We start from the raw sequence: 10,998 nt of genomic DNA on the forward strand, positions 1-10,998 counted from the left end.
GGATGGAGTGGGGAGTTTTCCTGATAACCTTGTTATAATTTCTGTCTGTTGCTCATAAATGTGGTAGAATAATATTAATAGATTGCTTTCCTCCCCAATATTCTCTTCTCTCGATCTCAGTGCCCATCACCCTAAACAAGCAGCTAGGTATTCTGTGCTCTTTGCTTTTAAAGAAAGAAGTGACAGCAAAGAAAGCAGAGGGAACAAAGGGAGTCTTTTCCTGGCTTTGGTGTTGCAAAAGGCTTGGCTTTACAGAAACAGATAAAACTCTTGGCATAGCAAAAGATTTGGACAAAACATCTTTTGTAAGATCATGGCTTTCCATTCTCAGGAAAAAAAAAAAAATCAAACAGAAAGAACCCACTTTCTGTGTTGGGAGATGACAAGATTGTGGATGGTGTACAGGGGAAAGTAAGAGAGGAGGCAATGGCAAGGCAGATTTCCACAGTCCCAGAAACAGGAAGTCTTACGATGGTCCCCGTCACACACCTGGGAAGCCACCAAACCTCCATAGATGGGTTTGTGAAATCCAGGAGCAGAGGGATGTGTTCCCTGATTCCTGAACTGTCCCAGGAAGGCAACAGGCCCCAGAAAGTGAACAAGATTCACGGTATGAGTAGGTAGATAGGAACTAGACAGGGTCCCAGAGATTTTGTATGCCTTAACTTGAAGTGGAAACAAAATATCCCTGTACACCCATGTTTGACATGGAAAAGAAAGGCAGCCTCCACATTTACAGGGAGCTTACAGAAGGGAACTCTGGACTCATTAGAGGTTTGTAGAACTGATAACTGAGTTAGGATCATGAATTTCTCACTGGATGCCTGTGTAGACAGATCACATTGAGAACCAGAGGCTCCCAACCCCTAAATTTGCTGTTATCTTAGGCCTTTTTGAATTTAGATCCAACCCCAAGGGAGAAAAAGGAGGAATACCAGAAATAGACACGGATTATGATATTACCAGCCCTTTGAAACAGGCAATTCAAAATTGAATTTCAGAGGAGTTATAGAAAAATAAAGTTGTATTTCATTCAGATCTAACTGTATTCCTTTACATGGGCATAGGTTGTAGATCACTGAGGTCCTTACTAGGATCCTGGACAAATTTGAAGTAACATCCAACCTCTTTGTCAAAGGTAAGAAATTAGGAAGGACAGTAGAGTTAGAAGAGGAAATTTCAGGATCCTGTCTGTAGAATCAGACTCTGAAACCAAAGATAGAACTCCAAAGAACAGTTTAGCATGTGGCTCCTTAAAGAGGAGATGAAATGAGTCTGCTCCTTCCTAAAGGAAGCACTGGTGTTGATGAGACAGTAACATATGGGAGAGTTTCCTAACCAAGAACCCCTGCTCTGAACCATGTAGAGAAAATGATGCTTCCACTACAAGAGTCATAATTACAGATCAGAATGAGAGAGCAATTCTCAGGTTTTGCCTGCTAAATTTATGAGTATCTAAGCATAACTAGGTCTTCTGAGCCAGAACATTGAATACATGAAAGACAGCAAATGCCACCAGGGGACAGTAGAGTCTCCACTGGCAGAAATCATTGCACAGACAGAAGTGGTGCAGTGGACTTTGTGCCTGAGGACTCCCAACAGGACAAGCTTCTTCATCTAGGAGCTGGAAGTGACATGGCAAAAAAGGATATTGATTATCAGTTCACAACAGCACCAGGTAGACAGGGCTTATGTGCAATAAGGAGTAATAGTAAGATCTTTCTGAAGAGCAGTAAGATTATTTTCTTCTCTGCAGAGTAGTAGGATTAATGTTTACTGTTTTCAGTTGAAAAAGTGTATTTACCCATATTTGATAGAACAAAACCAATGATAGACTTGTTCAAATCCTCAGTATTTCTTTTCTCTGAAAAAAAAAAAAATTACATGGACCCAAAAGAACTTTTAAAACAATGACTTTGTGACTATCATAAACAAAAATAGTAATAATTAGCACCTATTGATCATTACTATGTGCCACACTTATGCTAGGTACTTTACATACTTGATCTTAGTTAGTCCTCAGAATAATTTGGGATGTAGGTAACTTTATTATCCCATTTTACTTACAAGGCAAATAAGGGTTAGAGAGGTAAAAAATGTTGCCCAATATGATTCTAAAACCACTTCTACTGTACACTAGAAAAATATAATCTAACAATCTTGATAGGTTTAAATACTTGTTTTAAAATTACATGATATATAAAGGGCCCCTGAGCTCCTTCTGACATTAATGCTGGAGTTGCTTTATCCCCATAAAATTTGGTTTTCAGATATCATCATAAAATGGTTTAAGTTTTTATACCTTTTGTAAGATATTCTATATTTATAGAATGTGAATAGAGGCAAATAAAACTTTTTTCCACAGGAAATAAAAACAATAATAAAATTTCCACCGAATCACTTTGCATGGAGTGAGAAAGGTTAGAGAACTAGTGCCAATCTTTTGGCATCTCCATGAACTTCCCTAATTCTGGGCAGAGATAGCAGCCAAAAGAAATAAATAGATGTGCAACTAGCAGACACTGGTGTCTCTGAAAAAGGTTATGCTAAGTAGAAGAGTTTATATAGAGAGGATCTGTTAGAGCTTATTGATTGACATGACTTTTGTGACCTGTTGAGGATTTAAGATATTTTCCCAACAGCAACAGCAAACCAATGAAAATTATTTTCAGCAGGGTTGACATGAAAAGATTTGCATGTTTAAAAGACTATTCTGGACCAAGAGCCATGGCTTACGCCTGTAATTCCAGCACTTTGGGAGGCCGAGGCAGGGGATCACCTCACCCGAAGTCAGGAGTTCAAGACCCGACTGGCCAACATGGCAAAAACCCATCTCTACAACAAATAGAAAAATTAGCTGGGTGTGGTGGCAGGCGCCTGTAATCTCAGCTACTTGGGAGGCTGAGACAGGAGAATCACTTGAACCCGGGAGGCAGAGGCTGCAGTGAGCTGAGATCATACCACTGCACTCCAGCCTGGGTGACAGAACAAGACTCCGTCTTAAAGAAAAAAAAAAAAAAAGACTCTTCTGGTTCTAGCATAGAGAACAAAATGGAGGGGAGCCATAATGGATTGAAAAAGAACACCAAGCAGGTTACTATTGGTGAGCAGTGACTCCACCTGTACTAAAGTTGTGATAGTAAAGATGGATAAAAATGAATGGATGAGAAAGGTACAGGGGTGATCAACAGTAACAAGCGTTGGACTGGATGTGGGATATGACTGTGCAGCATGGAAAAAGGATGACACCTGGCTTCCTGAGCTACACAATTGCATGGATGGTGAGGCTATTTACTGAGATGAGGAACACTGGAAGAAAAAGATAGCATTTGAGTGGAATGTCATCACTTTGGTCTCAGACATGTTGAATTTGAGGTACCTTCGAGACATCCAAATAGAAATACTGAGTAGTTAGTTGGACATATAAAGGGAAATGTCTAAGATTGAGACATAAATTTAGGTATCATGGTATACAGATGATAATTTAGTGGGGAAAGGTATGATAGTTGGGCAAGGAGAATAGAGGGTGAATAGAGAAAAGATCCTAGGACAGAGCCCTGAGAAACTGCACTTTTTAAAGGCCAAGAGGAGAGAAGAATGAGTCTGCAATGGAGGCAGAGAAGAAGAGCAGAAAGACAAGCCAGGAGGAAACTGTGGTATTATGAAATTGAAGGGAAAAAGTGTTTCAAGGAGAGAGTGATGAACAAGTTGACTAGGAAATTAAGCAAAAAGAAGACTGATAGATATCCATTGAATATAGTGACATAGAGGCAATTAATGAGCTTGCTGAGATGTTAAAAATGAATGGTATATCTCAAATAAAATAACCTGCGATTTTTCATTTTTTTACATTCCTTGCATTAACATTTATTCCTAGTAATCTTACTATTGTAATACCCTTAAAATTTATTGAAAATGATGCATACAGTTTAAAAATCCTATAAACATAAAAATCTCTTCTTAATAATAGAGAGTTTTGCTCCTTGAGATTCTGTTTCTTTGGCAGAATGATTTCTGGGAATTAAAGATACAAAAGCAAACATTACTCCATACCTACTGTGTGTCAGGTGCTTTCATATATAGGTACCTTCTGTATCCTAATGCCAATATTAACCATCCTAGATAAATATTGATTACTAGCAGTTTGAATTTGTTAGCAGTTTGATTACTAACAGTTTGAATTTGATTGGTTTGAATTTCAAAGAAGATGAATTGGCATATGAGAATTTTTGAGTCCCCTTTCCAATATCACATCCCACCAAAGTTGATATATCCCAAAGTGAACTCTCGTCTATACTTTACACTCAAATTACCTTCTCCTGTTACCCTCTCTATTTGAGGCTACCTTGGGCTAGAAACCCTTAAGATCTCACTCTACTTCTGCACACAGTAGATCTCAGGAACGTTCACTGTCACAATCTGTCAATTCTTCTTGTATAACGTCTCTCCAATTTATCTCCCTTCTGTTCAGGAAATTTTATATGTAAACAATCTATTAATGGTTTTCCATCTCTATGGTTTCTCTACATTATAAGAGAAACATTAAATAATATAATGGGTACCATTCTTGATAATACCAAAACAGAGAATTCCTCCTCCCCAAGGCATTTTCTTGTATTAACCATCAAAAACAAACAAATGAATACATACTATTTTTGCAAGTGGCCAAATAATACTGTCTATTTGTATAGATTTCTAGAATTCAAATTTGAAGGATAAATAAGTTTAGTGAAGCCACAAGCCTTAATGGCTATCAGATTCCTTATGCAATTCTTCCTGACTTTTACCTGTATCAGCTGAACTTTTTTTTTTTTTTTTGAGATGGAGTCTTGCTCGGTTGCCCAGCCTGGAGTGCAATGGCATGATCTCGGCTCACTGCAACCTCCACCTCCTGGATCCAAGCGATTCTCCCACCTCAACCTCCTGAGTAGCTGGGATTACAGGTGCGTGCCACCACATCTGGCTAATTTTTGTATTTTTAGTAGAAACGGGGTTTCACTATGTTGGCAAGGCTGGTCTCGAACTCCTGATCTCAAGTGATCCACCTGCCTCGGCCTCCCAACGTGCTGGGATTATGTCATAACTGAGATCACTAACGACAATAAGAAATTCAGGATTTCTATGCTGTTGACTAAAGAGTAACGTATGTGCCCTGGATACTAGTGAAGAGCAAAAAAAAAAAATGGGTTTCTATTGTTGCCAACTGAAAGGAGTATCTCACTTCACTAAGAAGGAGGGTTTCAGTGAGGGTTATGACACTTCTCAAATTGCAGCAATGGATCTGTTTAAATTGTAGAACTCTGTTGGAGTTCCAGAAATCTGTGCAAAGCATCATAAAAAAAAAAAGTTAGCCATCATTCCACAATGTATACGTATATCAAAACACCATATTTTACACAATAAATATATATAATTTTTATTTGTCAATTTAAAAAAGTAGACCTTGGCTACTAAACCTGTGAGGTGGGAAAAAAACAGGATACATGCTCAAGTGACTCTACCAAAGAGGTATGGAGAGAAAGTTATTCCTCCATTCCTTTTAAGCATAAACAAAATGCTATATAAACAGAAATTGTGGCTTTTTAAATATAAAAGTGCAATTATTTATCCTGTGATATGTTTTTCTCACTTACTATACGATGGACATATATTCAGTTCAACTGACATAGATATGATCATTTGTTTTTAATAGATGTATAGTTCCATTGCAGGAATGTACCCGTTTTATTCAACTATTTCTTTTCAGACTGACCTCAGTGTGGTGTAAGTTTCTGACAGTACAAGTAAAGCTAAAATAAACATTTAATATATGTAAAACATAAAAACATACCTGTGAGGCTGGTATTATGCTCCTATTTCACAAGGAAGGAAAGAAGTTACCCCATAGCCAAACTGTCACAGCTAATCTTGTTTCTACAGCAGACTGTAAAACATGCCATCCTAAGTTGCTAAAAGCATTAATCTAACAGTCTGTCTAGATGTTTGGGGACAACTGTCAAAAAATGACCATTTTGTTTTGATCGTTAGTGATATGAGTGTTGCTCCTGAGAAAAATTAGCCAACAGGGTCAATTACTTCTTGAATATTTTCTTAAAAGTGGTCATGGAACCATATTGTCAGAAGGAGGCTACATGTTCAGCTCATACACACACACACACACACACACAACCAACCACACATATCAATCATTTAAGCTTAACATGGGCAATTTAGATCACAATTATTTATTATGAAATTAATTTGAAATTTGATCTTGGAAAACAGAATTCCTCTATAGTCTAATTTTGAGATATGCCAGATAAAGACTCTGTGCACTCTTCATTTGATTTACTTTTATATTAAATTAAAATACCCCAATATTACAATATGGTGATAATATTTGCTGAAGTAATTCCATTAAGATGTAACATATCTACTGGGAAAAATTAGTCTTTATTCTGCAGATACTATTGAGTACCTAATACATGTTGGGCTGTGCAGGTAGTTATAATAGTGAAAAATAGTGCTGTTGCTTTTGAGGAGTTCACTGTTTACTGAAAGAGACAGAGCATTATAAAATGTGTTGTAAAATGGAGGTTGCATTAACAATAATGGGAGAAAAATTGGGCTATCCAACTTTGCAGGTTTCTAACAATTTCATAGGAGATGTGCTATTTGATCTAAGTGTTCTTAAATGTTGGAAAATACTAGGCTACAAGATTAGAGTCTAGAGGGACATATGCTAACATATATGTAACAAGGCCTAAAAACTTTATATTAGTCCATTCTCACGGTGCTAATAAAGACATCCCTGAGACTGGGTAACTTTTTTTTTTTTGGAGACAAGGTCTCTCTCTGTCACCAGGCTGGAGTGCAGTGGTGCCATCTTGGCTCACTGCAACTTCCGCCCTCCAGGTTCAAGCGATTCTCCTGCCTCAGCCTCCCAAGTAGCTGAAATCACAGGTGCACACCACCACATCCAGCTAATTTTTGTATTTTTAGTAGAGATGGAGTTTCACCATGTTGGCCAGGCTGGTCTTGAACTCCTGACCTCAGGTGATCCACCTGCCTTGGCCTCCCAAAGTGCTGAGATTACAGGCATGAGCCAGTGTGCCTGGCAAGACTGGGTAAGTTATAAAGGAAAGAGGTTTGGCCAGGCATGGTAGCTCACGCCTGTAATCTCAGCACTTTGCGGGGCCGAGGTGGGTGGGTCAGTTGAGACCAGGAGTTCAAGACCAGCCTGACCAACATGGTAAAACCCCATCTCTACTAAAAATACAAAAGTTAGCCAGGTGTGGTGGTGGATGCTTGTAGTCCCAGCTACATGGGAGGTTGAGGTGGGAGAATTGCTTGAGCCCAACAGCTGAAGGCTATAGTGACCTATGACTGTGACACTGAACCCAGCCTGGGCAACAGAGTGAGACTCCATCTCCAAAAAAAAAAGGGGGGAAAGAGGTTTAATTGACTCACAGTTCAGTTCAGGATGGTTGGGGAGGGCTCAGGAAACTTATAATTATGGCGGAAGGGAAAACAAACACATCCTTCTTCACATGGTGGCAGCAAGGAGAAGTATGAATGCCCAGCTAAGGGGGAAGCAAGCCCCTTATAAAACCACCAGATCTTGTGAGAACTAACTCACTATCACGAGAACAGGATTGGAGAAACCACTTCCATGATTCACTTCTCTTCATGACGTGGGGATTATGGAAACTACAATTCAAGATGAGATTTGGTTGGCGACATAGCCAAACCATATCAATGTTTATGTCTAAGAAATTAAAAACCGATAAAATATGTGAAGCTGTTATTACCAAGTGTAAGAGAGAACAAAATAGAATGTCAATAACGGAATATTTAATAAAAGTGAGAAACCTACATGTGTAGCTTATTGAAAAAAAAGGCAGAACAGCCTGATGGCCTAAATACATATAAGTCAAATGGAAAAAGAAGTGAGGCATGTGGTGTGCAACTGTAGTTCCAGCTATTCAGGAGGCTGAGGTGGGACTACTTGAGGCCAGGAGTTCAAGGCTGCAGTGTGCTATAATGGCACCTGTGAGTAGCCACTCACTCCAGCGTGGACAACATAGTGAGATCTGTTGGAAGGAGAGGAGAGGAGAGGGGAGGGGAGGGGAGAAAGAAAAGAGGGAGGGAGGAAGGGAGGGAGGAAGGGAGGGAGGAAGGGAGGGAGGAAGGGAGGGAGGAAGGGAGGGAGGAAGGGAGGGAGGAAGGGAGGGAGGGAAGGAGGGAGACAGAAAGGAAAAGAAGAAAGGAGAGGAAAGGAGAGAGGAGAGGAAAGGAGAGGAGAGGAAAGGAAAGGAGAAAGAGAAAAAAAAAGAAAAGAGGGAGGGAGGAAGAGCCAGGTGCGGTGGCTCTTGGCTGTAGTACCAGCACATTGGGAGGCTGAGGTGAGCAGATCACTTGAGGTCAGGAGTCCGAGACCAGCCTGGCCAACATGTTGAAACCCCGTCTCTACTGAAAATACAAAAATTAGCCGGGCATGGTGGTGCATGCCTGTAGTGACAGCTACTCAGGAGCCTGAGGCAGGAAAATCACTTGAACCTGGGAGGTGGAGGTTGCAGTGAGCCAAGATCGCACCACTGCACTCCAGCCTAGGCAACAGAGTGAAACTCCATCTCAAAAAAAAAAAAGAAAATATAAAAAGAAAAGAAAGAAAGAAAACACAAATGGAAACAATTTATCCATTTTTCATTTTTTCTCAATTTATCCAGATTTGCTCAAAGCTCAGGACTATAAACAAAACACAACTATATATAAATAAATCTATCTAAAATATGTTCAATATTTTTATTCGTTTTTCAAAATCTGGTAATGTTTGAGAGAAGTTTAAATGACATCTATTATCTACCAAACCTCCAATGGCTCAAAGACTAAATCATGAGAAATTTTCATTTGTATATGAAAACTTTTCCTTCTAGTCATATTCTTTGCATATAAGTAGATTTTTTTAAATTACGGATATTTTAATACCTTTATTAGAGATGTAAATGATAAAGGACCAGATTGTAGGACTTCACGTGTCCCCCCAAAAAATGCCCTTATAACTTAAAACTAAGACCAATTGTTTAAAAGTACTTATATATCATAATATTTTTTGAGACAGGGTCTCTGTCACTCAGGCTGGAGTGCAATGGTGGAACCATAACTCACTGCAGCCTCAAACTCCTAGGCTCATGTGATCCTCCTCCTTCGGCCTCCCAAAGTGCTAGGGTTACAGGTGTGAGCCACCGCATCTGGCCTAGTATTTCCATTTTTAAACAGGTATTTTTTTTTTTAGTCTCTGGATATCTTCATTTTAGTGGAAGATAATCCTTATCATTAAGTGAACATTTTAAATAAGTGTTGACATTTATTGCATGCTTATCCTGTGTCATGAGTGTTCCATATATTTTATATATGTTTTATTTTATTTTATTTATTTATTTATTTACTTATTTTTTAGAGGTAGGGTCTCACTTTGTCACCCAGGCTGAAGTGCACCCTGGACCTCCTGGGCTCACGTAATGCTCCTGCCTCAGCCTCTTGAATAGCTGGGGCTACAGGCCTGTTCCCCAATGCCTCGCTAAAATTTTAATTTTTTGCAGAGATGGAGGTCTCATCTTGTTGCTGAGGCTGATCTTGAACTCCTGGACTCAAGTGATCCTCCTACCTCGGCCTCTCAAAGTAGCATGAGCCACTGTGCCCAGCCCATTTTATTTTTTAAAAAGCTACACATTCACAAAGTACAATCAAAAGATGAAAAGGAATACATAGTGAAAATTTTCTTGGCCACTCAACTACCCAAATTCAAGCTTTAGAGAAATTTAGTGCTACCATTTTCTGTGATTATACAGCAAATATGTACATGTATCATCTACTTGCCACTCATTTTTGCACTGTTTTATACTTTCCTTCTTCTAGTTAACACTATATCTTGGCAATACCCCATGTCGTAACATAAATGTTTCCTCATTCTTTTTTCTGGCATGGTTCAGGTTGAGTGTCTTAGTCATTTAGTGTTGTTATAGAGAAAAACCTGAGGCTGGGTAATTTATTTTATTTATTTATTTATTTATTTTTAATTTTTTAATTTTTTTAGACAAGGTCTCACTTTATCACTCAAGCTGGAGTGCAGCGGCATGATCATGGCTCACTGCAGCCTCTACCTTCCAGAATCAAGCAATCCTCCTGCCTCAGCCTCCCTTGTAGCTGGGACCACAGGCGTGTACCATCACACCAGCCTTTTTTTTTTTTTTTTTTTTTTTTGTGGAGACAGGGTCTCATTTTGTTACCCAGGCTCATCTTGAACTCTTGGGCTCAAGCGATCCACCTGCCTCAGCCCCCCAAAATGCTGGGATTAAAGAATGAGCCACTGTGCCTCGAGACTGGGTAATTTATAAAGAAAAAAGGGTTTATTTGGCTCATGATTGTGATGTCTGAAAAAGTTCATGATTGTGATTCTGCATCTGGTAAGGGCCATGGGCTGCTTGCACTCCTAGAAGAATGTGAAGGGGAGCTGGTGTGTGCAGAGATCAAGAGAGAAAGAGGAGGTGCCAGGCTCTTTTTAACAACCAGCTCTTGTGGGAACTAATAGAGTGAAAATTGATTCACTCCTCTCCCCTGGGAGGTGGGAGGGGATTCATCCATTCATGAGGGATCCACTGCCAAGGCCCAAACACCTTGCATTAGGCTCCACCTCTGACATCGGGAATCACATGTCAACATGGGGTTTAGTGGAACAAACTTCCAAACCATAGCATTGCCTATCTCTAATCCAAAAATCTGAAATCTGAAATGCTCCCTAAATCCAAAACTTTTTGAGGGCTCACATGCCACAGTGGAAAATTCCATACCTGGCCTCATGTGACAGGTTGAAGTCAAAACTTTGTTTCATGCACAAAATTGTTAAAAATATTGTATAAAATTACCTTCGGGCTATGTGTATAAAGTATACATGAAATATAAATGAATTTTGTGTTTAGACTTGAGTCCCAAGATATCTCATCATGTATATGCAAATAT

Source organism: Macaca fascicularis, chromosome 5 (assembly GCF_037993035.2).
Source record: "Macaca fascicularis isolate 582-1 chromosome 5, T2T-MFA8v1.1".
NCBI lineage: Eukaryota > Metazoa > Chordata > Mammalia > Primates > Cercopithecidae > Macaca > Macaca fascicularis.